This window comes from Oncorhynchus gorbuscha, linkage group LG15 (assembly GCF_021184085.1).
Source record: "Oncorhynchus gorbuscha isolate QuinsamMale2020 ecotype Even-year linkage group LG15, OgorEven_v1.0, whole genome shotgun sequence".
In the NCBI taxonomy this organism is placed as follows: Eukaryota; Metazoa; Chordata; class Actinopteri; order Salmoniformes; family Salmonidae; genus Oncorhynchus; species Oncorhynchus gorbuscha.
In genome coordinates, this window is record NC_060187.1 from 65391834 (window position 1) to 65407202 (window position 15369).

Genomic DNA, 15369 nt, shown 5'->3' on the forward strand with positions numbered 1-15369 from the left:
CTCTCTCTCTCTCTCTCTCTCTCTCTCTCTCTCTCTCTCTCTCTCTCTCTCTCTCTCTCTCTCTCTCTCTCTCTCTCTCTCTCTCTCTCTCTCTCTCTCTCTCTCTCTCTCTCTCTCTCTCACCTTATCTTTATAGTGAGCAAGAGTGAATGAATGAATGAAAGAACGTGTGCTTTCCTCTGTGGGCTCAGACATTATCAGTATGGGACAGCAGACATGAAAGGTTCTATAATCTGAATGAATGAAACGGAGGTACATGGTCACCTTGACACGGTCAAGCAAACACTGTAAACTCTCACCCAAAGCAAACACAAAAGTCTACTACTACAACCTTCCCAATTCCTAGAAACCGGTTTCATATCCGTTTTATCACAGTGTCTGAGAGCAGTGCAAAGAGACTGATGTACTTGAAGCTTTTGTGATGAAAAGCTGGAACATGTTGATGTAGGAACATTTGAAGAAAAGTCTGGTCGCCCTAAAAGTGTTTAATCCTGTGTGTCTGCCTCGTTGGGATCCATTTTCCCACTAGCCTACTTTAGGTTAGTAGAGGAGTTGGAGATTATAGAACCACATTTTGAAGCAAATGTTGCCCTCACCATTAAGATGGCTGTAAGTCATGACAGTCTCCAGAGGGTAGTGAGGACTGCACAACGCATCACCGGGGGAAAACTACCTGCCCTCCAGGACACCTACACCACCCGTTGTTACAGGAAGGCCATAAAGATCATCAAGGACATCAACCACCCGAACCGCTGCCTGTTCACCCCGCTATCATCCAGAAGGCGAGGTCAGTACAGGTGCATCAAAGTTGGGACCGAGAGACTGAAAAACAGCTTCTATCTCAAGGCCATCAGACTGTTAAACAGCCACCACTAACATTGAGTGGCTGCTGCCAACACACTGTCATTGACACTGACCCAACTCCAGCCATTTTAATAATGGGAATTGATGGGAAATGATGTAAATATATCACTAGCCACTTTAAACAATGCTACCTTATATAATGTTACTTACCCTACATTATTCATCTCATATACATATGTATATACTGTACTCTACATCATCGACTGCATCCTTATGTAACACATGTATCACTAGCCACTTTAACTATGCCACTTTGTTTACTTTGTCTACACACTCATCTCATATGTATATACTGTACTCGATACCATCTACTGTATGCTGCTCTGTACCATCACTCATTCATATATCCTTATGTACATGTTCCTTATCCCCTTACACTATGTATAAGACAGTAGTTTTGGAATTGTTAGTTAGATTACTTGTTGGTTATCACTGCATTGTCGGAACTAGAAGCACAAGCATTTCGCTACACTCGCATTTAACATCTGCTAACCATGTGTATGTGACAAATACAATTTGATTTGATTTGATTTGATTTTATTTGATTTGAAAGATTAGTTGTGTGATGCGTACGTAACCATGGCAGTCATCACAACGCAGCAGATTAAACACACACACACCGTGAACCAGCGATGACTCGTGTGTTTATGCCACGCTTTTTGTCTCCCACACACAGAAACCTGGCGCTGCTCTCCACCAGTCTATCAGCAGCCTTCTGCTGTGAAACCCAGGCCCCTAACCACACACACAAACACACACCACTCTACCCCACCTTACCCCTACCTGACCCCACCATGGTCGTGTTTGGCAGTCAAACCTTTTTAACGGGACTTTTGACTCATTGAATGATTTTGTCCAGAATGACCGGATTTGGCCCGTACTGTGTCTTGTTGAAGTGCATAGTGTCGTGTACACACACATACCACATGTTTTTGTTTCTCTCTCCCTCTGTCTCTCAATCTACTATATAGCGATAAACTCCATCTTCATCTGTCTCTTTGAGTCCCACTCTCTCCTTCTCCTCCTCTCTCTCTCTTGTCACCTTTATCTCTCCATCTCCCACACGTTTTTAGCTTTCTCTCTACAGATCTCTCTCTCACACTCACTCCCTTCCTCTGACGTCTTGTCCGTGTGTTTTACCCTGGGTAATGGGGAGCTGGAGCTGCCCAGTTAGCCTCTGTGTTTTGGAGTGTGTGAGTTTGGCACAGACCAACAGACCAATGCCCATGTGTCTTTGATTCTTTGACTGTGTGTGTGTGTGTGTGTGTGTGTGTGTGTGTGTGTGTGTGTGTGTGTGTGTGTGTGCCACCGCAGGATGCTCTGTTTAGAAACGCCATCCCTCCACTCAGCTTGGTCTGTCCTGGGTTTGTGGGGGAGGCAGCGCCTTCTGATTTTTATTGTTATTTCAATCTTTATTTGTCTCAGATGGCAACCCAGTACCCCTGTCCACCACCACACTACCTTCTTTGTTCTCGCTTTCTCTGTCTCTCTCTCTCTTCTTTCCCTTGTTACAGGTTTGGTAGTCTGATTTAAATCACTAAATAGTGAATTTCTAGGTAAGAGCAAAGTATTCCATTAATACACAAGTACAAACTGACAGTAACCCCCCCCCCCACACACACACACACGCATGCAAACATGTCAAAGAGATGGCATGCACCTAGCTTTGATCCTAGAGAGCTGCGGTGTCTGCTAGTTTTCAACCTTACCTCATAATCATCATACGATATAGACCTGGGAAACCTGGTGGATTGTTAAGCCTGTGTGCCAGGTAGAAATCTAAACCAGTCAACTGGGCAGCTCTCAAGGACCCCCCCGCCCCCCCAACGCTGATATGATAGTAGTTGCAACCAAAAAAGTGTTAAACAAATCAAAATATATTTTATATTTGAGATTCCTCAAATAGCCACCCTTTGCCTTGACAGCTTTGCACGCTCTTGGCATTCTCTCAACCAGCATCACCTGGAATGCTTTTCCAACAGTCTTGAAGGAGTTCCCACATATGCTGAGCACTTGTTGGCTGCTTTTCCTTCACTCTGCGTTCCGACTCATCCCAAACCATCTCAGTTTGTTTGAGGTCGGGGGATTGTGGAGGCTAGGTCATCTGATGCAGCACTCAATCACTCTCCTTCTTGGAAAAATAACCTTTACACAGCCTGGAAGTGTGTTGGGTCATTGTACTGTTGAAATCAAATGATAGTCCCACTAAGCGCAAACCAGATGGGATGGCGTATCGCTGCAGAGTGCTGTGGTAGCCATGCTGGTTAAGTGTGCCTTGAATTCTGAATAAATCACCGACAGTGTCACCAGCAAATCATCCCCACACCATAACACCTCCCCTCCATGCTTTACGTTGGGAACCACACATCATCCGTTCACACACACCGTGCATCACAAAGACACAGCGGTTGAAACCAAAAATCTCCAATTTGGACTCCAGACCAAAGGACAAATTTCCACCGGTGTAATGTCCATTGCTCATGTTTCTTGGCCCAAGCAAATCTCTTCTTCTTATTGGTGTCCTTTAGCAGTGGTTTCTTTGCAGAAACTGTTGTTTGTCTTTGCTTATTTGAGCTGTTTTTGCCATAATATGGACTTGGTAAAATACCATCTTCTGTATACCAACCCTACCATGTCACAACACAACTGATTGGCTCAAAGGCATTAAGGCATTAACAGGCACACATGTTAATTGAAATGCATTTCATGAAGCTGGTTGAAAGAATGCCAAGAGTGTGCAAAGCTGTCATTGAGGCAAAGGGTGGCTACTTTGAAGAATCTCTCAAATATATTTGGATTTGTTTACCACTTTTTTGGTTACCACATGATTCCATATGTTTTAATTTATAGTTTTGATGTCTTCACTATTATTCTACAATATATGAGTAGGTGTTCTAAAACCTTTGACTGGTAGTGTATGTAAAGTGAGTCTTATCTGATGGTCCTGCTTCGTGGAGAGAATTTTAGCGTACAGCAGAGAGGCTTTGAATGGATTGCTCTAACAGACCCTACACAGGGATGTGACCTAAGTCTTGACCCCAAAAGGTCAAAGGTGGCCATTTAGCACCCTGCTGATCTTCACCCGAGATCCCTAATGGGTCTCTGCAAGTGTCAGTATGTGCCCCCACACACACACCCTAACACTAAAACACTACACCGTTTAATACTCTTGCACACACTCTCTCACACACATGCACAAACATTCTCTCTTTTACAGTCTCTTTCACAGTCTCACACATGCTCACACACACAATGATTCTCTCAGTGGAGCGCACACATTCTTTGCACCTCAAACACCCTCAACACACTTTCCCTCTCTTGCTCTCAGTGTGTGATGTGCATTACCCTGCCGACCCTTCTTGACCCGTCTTCTCCCAGGGGTGGGTGGCCGAGGTCACCTAAGGTCAAAGCGAAATGTCTTCCGCTTAACTCAGGCCCCGAGGGAAGGAGCGAGTGTGAGAAGGAAGGAGAGGGGGGAAGGAGATACGAGGGGGATTTGTGTCCTGTTCCTTTGTTGTTATTATTGTTCTACGCTGGGCGCTAATGGTGTGGTAACACTTAGACTGTCTGGTCACTATTTGCTCGTGGGGTCAAGGGGTTAAAAGCAAGCCTGCCCCCGTTTTTGAAAAGGAGAGTGATGGAGGGAGAGGGCTCGTCACGCTGTCAGAGCGTCTGACGGAGCGCAGAGAAAGTGCCGGTCCTTTTGGTTTCTCTGCCTCTTCTCCCACTCCTTAATTTTTCTTTCTTTGATGCTCTCTCCCCTCGTAATCTGTTTCTTCCTTTGACGCTCTCTCCCCTCGTAATCTGTTTCTTCCTTTGACGCTCTCTCCCCTCGTAATCTGTTTCTTCCTTTGACGCTCTCTCCCCTTTGACGCTCTCGTAATCTGTTTCTTCCTTTGACGCTCTCTCCCCTCGTAATCTGTTTCTTCCTTTGACGCTCTCTCCCCTCGTAATCTGATTCTTCCTTTGACGCTCTCTCCCCTCGTAATCTGTTTCTTCCTTTGACGCTCTCTCCCCTCGTAATCTGTTTCTTCCTTTGACGCTCTCTCCCCTCGTAATCTGTTTCTTCCTTTGACGCTCTCTCCCCTCGTAATCTGTTTCTTCCTTTGACGCTCTCTCCCCTCGTATTCTGTTTCTTCCTTTGACGCTCTCTCCCCTCGTAATCTGTTTCTTCCTTTGACGCTCTCTGCCCTCGTAATCTGTTTCTTCCTTTGACGCTCTCTCCCCTCGTAATCTGTTTCTTCCTTTGACGCTCTCTCCCCTCGTAATCTGTTTCTTCCTTTGACGCTCTCTCCCCTCGTAATCTGTTTCTTCCTTTGACGCTCTCTCCCCTCGTAATCTGTTTCTTCCTTTGACGCTCTCTCCCCTCGTAATCTGATTCTTCCTTTGACGCTCTCTCCCCTCGTAATCTGATTCTTCCTTTGACGCTCTCTCCCCTCGTAATCTGATTCTTCCTTTGACGCTCTCTCCCCTCGTAATCTGTTTCTTCCTTTGACGCTCTCTCCCCTCGTAATCTGTTTCTTCCTTTGACGCTCTCTCCCCTCGTAATCTGTTTCTTCCTTTGACGCTCTCTCCCCTCGTAATCTGTTTCTTCCTTTGACGCTCTCTCCCCTCGTCTCTCCCCTCGTAATCTGATTCTTCCTTTGACGCTCTCTCCCTCGTAATCTGATTCTTCCTTTGACGCTCTCTCCCCTCGTAATCTGATTCTTCCTTTGACGCTCTCTCCCCTCGTAATCTGTTTCTTCCTTTGACGCTCTCTCCCCTCGTAATCTGTTTCTTCCTTTGACGCTTCCTCTGTTTCTTCCTTTGACGCTCTCTCCCCTCGTAATCTGTTTCTTCCTTTGACGCTCTCTCCCCTCGTAATCTGTTTCTTCCTTTGACGCTCTCTCCCCTCGTAATCTGTTTCTTCCTTTGACGCTCTCTCCCCTCGTAATCTGTTTCTTCCTTTGACGCTCTCTCCCCTCGTAATCTGTTTCTTCCTTTGACGCTCTCTCCCTCGTAATCTGTTTCTTCCTTTGACGCTCTCTCCCCTCGTAATCTGTTTCTTCCTTTGACGCTCTCCCTCGTAATCTGTTTCTTCCTTTGACGCTCTCTCCCCTCGTAATCTGTTTCTTCCTTTGACGCTCTCTCCCCTCGTAATCTGTTTCTTCCTTTGACGCTCTCTCCCCTCGTAATCTGTTTCTTCCTTTGACGCGCTCTGTTTCTTCCTTTGACCTCTCTCCCCTCGTAATCTGTTTCTTCCTTTGACGCTCTCTCCCCTCGTAATCTGTTTCTTCCTTTGACGCTCTCTCCCTTTGACGCTCTCGTAATCTGTTTCTTCCTTTGACGCTCTCTCCCTCGTAGTCTGTTTCTTCCTTTGACGCTCTCTCCCTCGTAGTCTGTTTCTTCCTTTGACGCTCTCTCCCTTCCTCGTAGTCTGTTTCTTCCTTTGACGCTCTCTCCCTCGTAGTCTGTTTCTTCCTTTGACGCTCTCTCCCCTCGTAGTCTGTTTCTTCCTTTGACCTTCTCCCCTCGTAGTCTGTTTCTTCCTTTGACGCTCTCTCCCCTCGTAGTCTGTTTCTTCCTTTGACGCTCTCTCCCTCGTAATCTGTTTCTTCCTTTGACGCTCCCCTCTCCCTTTGACGTAATCTGTTTCTTCCTTTGACGCTCTCTCCCCTCGTAGTCTGTTTCTTCCTTTGACGCTCTCTCCCCTCGTAGTCTGTTTCTTCCTTTGACCTTCTCTCCCCTCGTAGTCTGTTTCTTCCTTTGACGCTCTCTCCCCTCGTAGTCTGTTTCTTCCTTTGACGCTCTCTCCCCTCGTAATCTGTTTCTTCCTTTGACGCTCTCTCCCCTCGTAATCTGTTTCTTCCTTTGACGCTCTCTCCCCTCGTAGTCTGTTTCTTCCTTTGACGCTCTCTCCCCTCGTAGTCTGTTTCTTCCTTTGACGCTCTCTCCCCTCGTAGTCTGTTTCTTCCTTTGACGCTCTCTCCCCTCGTAGTCTGTTTCTTCCTTTGACGCTCTCTCCCTCGTAGTCTGTTTCTTCCTTTGACGCTCTCTCCCCTCGTAATCTGTTTCTTCCTTTGACGCTCTCTCCCCTCGTAATCTGATTCTTCCTTTCCCTCGACGCTTCCTTTGACTCTCCCCTCGTAATCTGATTCTTCCTTTGACGCTCTCTCCCCTCGTAATCTGTTTCTTCCTTTGACGCTCTCTCCTCGTAATCTGTTTCTTCCTTTGACGCTCTCTCCCCGTAATCTGTTTCTTCCTTTGACGCTCTCTCCCCTCGTAATCTGTTTCTTCCTTTGACGCTTCTCTCCCCTCGTAATCTGTTTCTTCCTTTGACGCTCTCTCCCCTCGTAATCTGTTTCTTCCTTTGACGCTCTCTCCCCTCGTAATCTGATTCTTCCTTTGACGCTCTCTCCCCTCGTAATCTGTTTCTTCCTTTGACGCTCTCTCCCCTCGTAATCTGTTTCTTCCTTTGACGCTCTCTCCCCTCGTAATCTGTTTCTTCCTTTGACGCTCTCTCCCCTCGTAGTCTGTTTCTTCCTTTGACGCTCTCTCCCTCGTAGTCTGTTTCTTCCTTTGACGCTCTCTCCCCTCGTAGTCTGTTTCTTCCTTTGACGCTCTCTCCCCTCGTAGTCTGTTTCTTCCTTTGACGCTCTCTCCCCTCGTAGTCTGTTTCTTCCTTTGACGCTCTCTCCCTCGTAATCTGTTTCTTCCTTTGACGCTCTCTCCCCTCGTAATCTGTTTCTTCCTTTGACGCTCTCTCCCCTCGTAATCTGTTTCTTCCTTTGACGCTCTCTCCCCTCGTAGTCTGTTTCTTCCTTTGACGCTCTCTCCCCTCGTAGTCTGTTTCTTCCTTTGACGCTCTCTCCCCTCGTAGTCTGTTTCTTCCTTTGACGCTCTCTCCCCTCGTAGTCTGTTTCTTCCTTTGACGCTCTCTCCCCTCGTAATCTGTTTCTTCCTTTGACGCTCTCTCCCCTCGTAATCTGATTCTTCCTTTGACGCTCTCGCCCCTCGTAATCTGTTTCTTCCTTTGACGCTCTCTCCCCTCGTAATCTGTTTCTTCCTTTGACGCTCTCTCCTTCCTTTGACGTAATCTGTTTCTTCCTTTGACGCTCTCTCCCCTCGTAATCTGTTTCTTCCTTTGACGCTCTCTCCCCTCGTAGTCTGTTTCTTCCTTTGACGCTCTCTCCCCTCGTAGTCTGTTTCTTCCTTTGACGCTCTCTCCCCTCGTAGTCTGTTTCTTCCTTTGACGCTCTCTCCCCTCGTAGTCTGTTTCTTCCTTTGACGCTCTCTCCCCTCGTAGTCTGTTTCTTCCTTTGACGCTCTCTCCCCTCGTAGTCTGTTTCTTCCTTTGACGCTCTCTCCCTCGTAGTCTGTTTCTTCCTTTGACGCTCTCTCCCCTCGTAGTCTGTTTCTTCCTTTGACGCTCTCTCCCCTCGTAGTCTGTTTCTTCCTTTGACGCTCTCTCCCCTCGTAATCTGTTTCTTCCTTTGACGCTCTCTCCCCTCGTAATCTGTTTCTTCCTTTGACGCTCTCTCCCCTCGTAATCTGTTTCTTCCTTTGACGCTCTCTCCCCTCGTAATCTGTTTCTTCCTTTGACGCTCTCTCCCCTCGTAATCTGTTTCTTCCTTTGACGCTCTCTCCCTCGTAATCTGTTTCTTCCTTTGACGCTCTCTCCCTCGTAATCTGATTTCTTCCTTTGAATCTGCTTCTCTCTCCTCGTAATCTGTTTCTTCCTTTGACGCTCTCTCCCCTCGTAATCTGTTTCTTCCTTTGACGCTCTCTCCCCTCGTAATCTGTTTCTTCCTTTGACGCTCTCTCCCTCGTAATCTGTTTCTTCCTTTGACGCTCTCTCCCCTCGTAATCTGTTTCTTCTTTGACGCTCTCTCCTCGTAATCTGTTTCTTCTTTGACGCCCCCCTCGTAATCTGTTTCTTCCTTTGACGCTCCTCGTAATCTGTTTCTTCCTTTGACGCTCTCTCCCTCGTAATCTGTTTCTTCCTTTGACGCTCTCTCCCTCGTAATCTGTTTCTTCCTTTGACGCTCTCTCCCTCGTAGTCTGTTTCTTCCTTTGACGCTCTCTCCCCTCGTAGTCTGTTTCTTCCTTTGACGCTCTCTCCCCTCGTAGTCTGTTTCTTCCTTTGACGCTTCCCCTCTAGTCTGTTTCTTCCTTTGACGTAGTCTGTTTCTTCCTTTGACGCTCTCTCTCCCTCGTAGTCTGTTTCTTCCTTTGACGCTCTCTCCCCTCGTAGTCTGTTTCTTCCTTTGACGCTCTCTCCCCTCGTAGTCTGTTTCTTCCTTTGACGCTCTCTCCCCTCGTAGTCTGTTTCTTCCTTTGACGCTCTCTCCCCTCGTAATCTGTTTCTTCCTTTGACGCTCTCTCCCCTCGTAATCTGTTTCTTCCTTTGACGCTCTCTCCCTCGTAATCTGTTTCTTCCTTTGACGCTCTCTCCCTCGTAATCTGTTTCTTCCTTTGACGCTCTCTCCCCTCGTAATCTGTTTCTTCCTTTGACGCTCTCTCCCCTCGTAATCTGTTTCTTCCTTTGACGCTCTCTCCCCTCGTAATCTGTTTCTTCCTTTGACGCTCTCTCCCCTCGTAATCTGTTTCTTCCTTTGACGCTCTCTCCCTCGTAATCTGTTTCTTCCTTTGACGCTCTCTCCCCTCGTAATCTGTTTCTTCCTTTGACGCTTCCTCTCCCCTCGTAATCTGTTTCTTCCTTTGACGCTCTCTCCCCTCGTAATCTGTTTCTTCCTTTGACGCTCTCTCCCTCGTAATCTGTTTCTTCCTTTGACGCTCTCTCCCCTCGTAATCTGTTTCTTCCTTTGACGCTCTCTCCCTCGTAATCTGTTTCTTCCTTTGACGCTCTCTCCCTCGTAATCTGTTTCTTCCTTTGTAGTCTGTTTCTTCCTTTGACGCTCTCTCCCCTCGTAGTCTGTTTCTTCCTTTGACGCTCTCTCCCCTCGTAGTCTGTTTCTTCCTTTGACGCTCTCTCCCCTCGTAGTCTGTTTCTTCCTTTCCCTCGACTGCTTCTCTCCCCTCGTAGTCTGTTTCTTCCTTTGACGCTCTCTCCCCTCGTAGTCTGTTTCTTCCTTTGACCTTCTCTCCCCTCGTAGTCTGTTTCTTCCTTTGACGCTCTCTCCCCTCGTAGTCTGTTTCTTCCTTTGACGCTCTCTCCCCTCGTAATCTGTTTCTTCCTTTGACGCTCTCTCCCCTCGTAGTCTGTTTCTTCCTTTGACGCTCTCTCCCCTCGTAGTCTGTTTCTTCCTTTGACCTTCTCTCCCCTCGTAGTCTGTTTCTTCCTTTGACGCTCTCTCCCCTCGTAGTCTGTTTCTTCCTTTGACGCTCTCTCCCCTCGTAATCTGTTTCTTCCTTTGACGCTCTCTCCCCTCGTAATCTGTTTCTTCCTTTGACGCTCTCTCCCCTCGTAATCTGTTTCTTCCTTTGACGCTCTCTCCCCTCGTAGTCTGTTTCTTCCTTTGACGCTCTCTCCCTCGTAGTCTGTTTCTTCCTTTGACGCTCTCTCTGTTTCCCTCGTAGTCTGTTTCTTCCTTTGACGCTCTCTCCCCTCGTAGTCTGTTTCTTCCTTTGACGCTCTCTCCCCCTCGTAGTCTGTTTCTTCCTTTGACGCTCTCTCCCCTCGTAGTCTGTTTCTTCCTTTGACGCTCTCTCCCCTCGTAGTCTGTTTCTTCCTTTGACGCTCTCTCCCCTCGTAGTCTGTTTCTTCCTTTGACGCTCTCTCCCCTCGTAGTCTGTTTCTTCCTTTGACGCTCTCTCCCCTCGTAGTCTGTTTCTTCCTTTGACGCTCTCCCTCCTGTTTCTTCCTTTGACGCTAATCTGTTTCTTCCTTTGACGCTCTCTCCCCTCGTAATCTGTTTCTTCCTTTGACGCTCTCTCCCTCGTAATCTGTTTCTTCCTTTGACGCTCTCTCCCCTCGTAATCTGTTTCTTCCTTTGACGCTCTCTCCCCTCGTAATCTGATTCTTCCTTTGACGCTCTCTCCCCTCGTAATCTGTTCTTCCTTTGACGCTCTCTCCCTCGTAATCTGTTTCTTCCTTTGACGCTCTCTCCCCTCGTAATCTGTTTCTTCCTTTGACGCTCTCTCTCCTCGTAATCTGTTTCTTCCTTTGACGCTCTCTCCCCTCGTAATCTGTTTCTTCCTTTGACGCTCTCTCCCCTCGTAATCTGTTTCTTCCTTTGACGCTCTCTCCCCTCGTAATCTGATTCTTCCTTTGACGCTCTCTCCCCTCGTAATCTGTTTCTTCCTTTGACGCTCTCTCCCCTCGTAATCTGTTTCTTCCTTTGACGCTCTCTCCCCTCGTAATCTGTTTCTTCCTTTGACGCTCTCTCCCCTCGTAATCTGTTTCTTCCTTTGACGCTCTCTCCCCTCGTAATCTGATTCTTCCTTTGACGCTCTCTCTCCCTCGTAATCTGTTTCTTCCTTTGACGCTCTCTCCCCTCGTAATCTGTTTCTTCCTTTGACGCTCTCTCCCTCGTAATCTGTTTCTTCCTTTGACGCTCTCTCCCTCGTAATCTGTTTCTTCCTTTGACGCTCTCTCCCCTCGTAATCTGTTTCTTCCTTTGACGCTCTCTCCCCTCGTAATCTGTTTCTTCCTTTGACGCTCTCTCCCCTCGTAATCTGTTTCTTCCTTTTTTCCTCCACTCAGCCACCGTCTCTCCGCTCATGTTGAGGATTCTTGTCTGACGTGGTTGGAGTTGGAGTTGGTGCAACAGAACACACTACCCCCCTGGGCCCCGTGTCAGCAGGAAGAGCCGGGGACAGAGAAGAATACAACGAGAGAGATGGACAAGAGGGAAACAAACGACCTGCCAACCTGCACGCATTTTGAGGTCAAAGTACGCTGGTACGAAAAACACTCCTAAAATACCAATATGGTGTAATTGCAGACTGCAATTTGGGGTGTTTCTTGATGTGGGTGCTCCTGAATATCAGGAAACGCTCATTGGTGCCTGTGATTGGTCAGTCAATTGATACCTGCCATTGGTCAGTTCCGGTTTTATGAGATTGATGGTTTTTCAACACAGGTGATTTGTTTCATAACAGGTTAGGATAACTAGCGTGGCATGTTGGGAGAATTAACGTGGCAGGTTAGCTAAATTAGCATGGCATGTTAGGAGAATGAGGTTAGGAAAAGGGTTAGAGTTCGCTACAATACTACAGTTGTCAACAACTGTCGTCCCCAATGCGAAACATTAACGTCCACGGACCAACGGCGACCATCAATGGGTGTAACTTGACATCAAACAGAGATCAAAAAAAAAACGCCCCTAATTGCGCTAAAACCTTCCTTGACGGGAAGTTATGTTAGACTGTTAAATATTAGTAGGCCTGTGTTAATGAATCAATTCTTCATCTGTCTTCTTGATATCTCTGTATGTCAACAGTAGGCTGCTAATGATGTGATTATAGTCAGGTCACCGACGGCAACAAGGCATGTTGAATGAATGGTAGTCTAGTAGTCAGACCGAACTTGATGGATGAGGTCAGGGATGGAGATCTGGAACTGGCTCGTATAGACCTAGTTCAGTTGTTTCATATTCCAAATAGCCTACAGTAAGCTAGAGTACTACAGAAAGCTAAACTACTACAGTAAGCTAGAGTACTACAGTAAGCTAGACTACTACAGTAAGCTAGACTACTACAGTAAGCTAGAGTACTACAGTAAGCAAGACTACTACAGTAAGCTAGAGTACTACAGTTAGCTAGAGTACTATAGTAAGCTAGACTACTACAGTAAACTAGACTACTACAGTAAGCTAGACTACTACAGTAAGCTAGAGTACTACAGTAAGCAAGACTACTACAGTAAGATAGAGTACTACAGTAAACTAGACTACTACAGTAAGCTAGACTACTACAGTTAGCTAGAGTACTACAGTAAGCAAGACTACTACAGTAAGCTAGAGTACTACAGTAAACTAGACTACTACAGTTAGCTAGAGTACTACAGTAAGCAAGACTACTACAGTAAGCTAGAGTACTACAGTAAGCTAGACTACTACAGTAAGCTAGAGTACTACAGTAAACTAGACTACTACAGTAAGCTAGACTACTACAGTTAGCTAGAGTACTACAGTAAGCTAAAGTACTACAGTAAACTAGACTACTACAGTAAGCTAGATTACTACAGTAAGCTAGAGTACTACAGTAAGCTAGAGTACTACAGTAAGCTAGACTACTACAGTAAGCTAGACTACTACAGTTAGCTAGAGTACTACAGTAAGCAAGAGTACTACAGTTAGCTAGAGTACTACAGTAAGCTAGAGTACTACAGTAAGCTAGAGTACTACAGTAAGCTAGACTACTACAGTAAGCTAGAGTACTACATTGCATCCAGTAATTGAATTATTCGGATGTTTTATTTTCTCCCCAAACAAAATGAAGAAGACAGTTTAAATTTTCACTAGACTGTCCACATAAAGACCCCAATTAATTAGAATAATAATAAATGTAACCTAGAAAAAATGTGAAAGTGTAAATGAGACCACCTCAATTTAATTTAGTAGGGTGTCCAATCAATAACGCATCTTTTGACCAATGGGTAAAATAACTTGTGTAAATAATTGTGTTAATAATCGTATAAGAAAACCAATGGTCCAAACCTCACCTCTCTATCACAATCCATTCAAAGGTTATTGTAGTTTTTACCCTTGTAGGATGGCCAGAATTAGGGTGATTAAATCAATGGAAAGAAAGTGGTGAAATTCAGGAAAATGTTATTGCATTATCTAGTCTGGATTCTGTGCAAGAATTAAGGCTACTGGCTATCTGACAGGCTCACTTTTTCCCGTTCAACATCTTTCGTCTCGAATCCGCAGGACATAAAAATATTGAGGTAAGATGGATATGGATTTTGAGATATGACATTCGGTTACAAAATCTAACTTTTTTTCAATAATGGTATTGACATGTCAGAGAAATACCCCCTGAACCCCTGAACATTTCAGAACATGACTAATCATATTTGTCTTGGTCAAATGTATTCGTCTTGGTCAAATGTGTTGGCTACATTGTTTGATATCATTTAAAACTCTAGGTTTCAGGAAATGGCAGTTGCAGGTTTTTCAAAAATGCTAAATGCTCCAACTTCCTGAGAGCAAACTTGACTGAGCCTCCCCCTATCTAACATCAGGCCTACATCAGCACCACCTTGTCAGAAAATCTTAAGGAGAGCCTCATATTGTACATTTTAAACGTATCTCTAGTTAGCTACTGAAGCACAACCAATGACCAAGTACCCATAACAGTCTATAGCCTACCATTCCTAGTGAGCCACTCTTCTGCCAACATCCTTATTAGGCTAAAAAAGGTGCATTTGCCTAAGGTTTGAGCAGTGTGGGTGTCGCGTCACCTCACTGATGTGGTAAAATTCTCAGTGGTGGAAAAAGTACCCAATTGTCATACTTGAGTAAAAGTAAAGATGCTTTAATAGAAAATGACTCTAGTAAAAGTGAAAGTCACCCAATAAAATACTACTTGAGTAAAAGTATTTTTGTTTCTAAATATACTTAAATATACTAAATATAAAATGTATTTAATTGCAAAAATATACTTGAGTATCAAAAGTAAAAGTATAAATCATTGGTTATATTACGCAAACCAGACACTATTTTTCTATTTTTTGACTGATAGCCAGGGGCACACTCCAACACACAGACATAATTGACAAACAAAGCATTTGTATTTAGTGAGTCCGCCAGACCAGAGGCAGTAGAGATGACCAGGGATGTTTGGGTTGATATGTGTGTGATTTGGACAGTTTTCTAGTCCTGCTAAGCATTAAAAATATAATAAGTACTTTTGGGTGTCAGGGAAAAGGTATGGAGTAGAAAGTACACCATTTTACTTTGGAATGTACATTGTATTTTTACTTAAGTATTTTACACCACTGAAAACTCTTCATGGTTGGCAGGTTTGAGACAAGGAAAGACAGACAGTGAAAATGAAAAGAGGGCGAGGTGGTCTGTGAAATCCCTTCACGACAGACAGAGAGAGTGAGAGCAGGACACAGACATACAGAGTGCTTGATATGTGTGTAGTGGGGAATCCTGGCACACACCCCTGGCTCAGTCACCTGTGCTGGGCCTACTCTGCTCTGGGCTCCATACGTCACGCCCCATTACCACACCACCTGACACATGGTCGGTGTGCCCATTCAAACAGGGCTCCGTGTAACTTGTGTGTGTAACTTGGCTCGACCTCTCTCCAAAGCCATTAGCTGAAATCTGGCCTTTCCTCCCAGGCTGTTTTTGTTCCCCATCTACCTTCCCTCTCTGACTCTGTTCGGGTATTAGAACTGGACTCAAATCATCACCCTCCGCTTTGTGCCACAGGCACCCTTTCTCTGTGTGTGTTAGAGTTGCCTGGTTAACGTTGTCAACCCTGCTGTCTTCACCTCTGGTTGAGATGTTTGAGCGTGTAACCATGTGTGAGACTGAGAGTATGTGACTGTGTGTATGTTTTTAGGCCTGGGTAGTCTGAGTGTTGAGAATACTGTTTCCTGTC

General features: G+C 45.6%; 1 pseudogene; it reads left to right on the plus strand.

The window, feature by feature from the left end:
- Positions 1 to 15369, plus strand: part of LOC123997302 — a 103192-nt pseudogene that overhangs the window by 45264 nt on the left and 42559 nt on the right.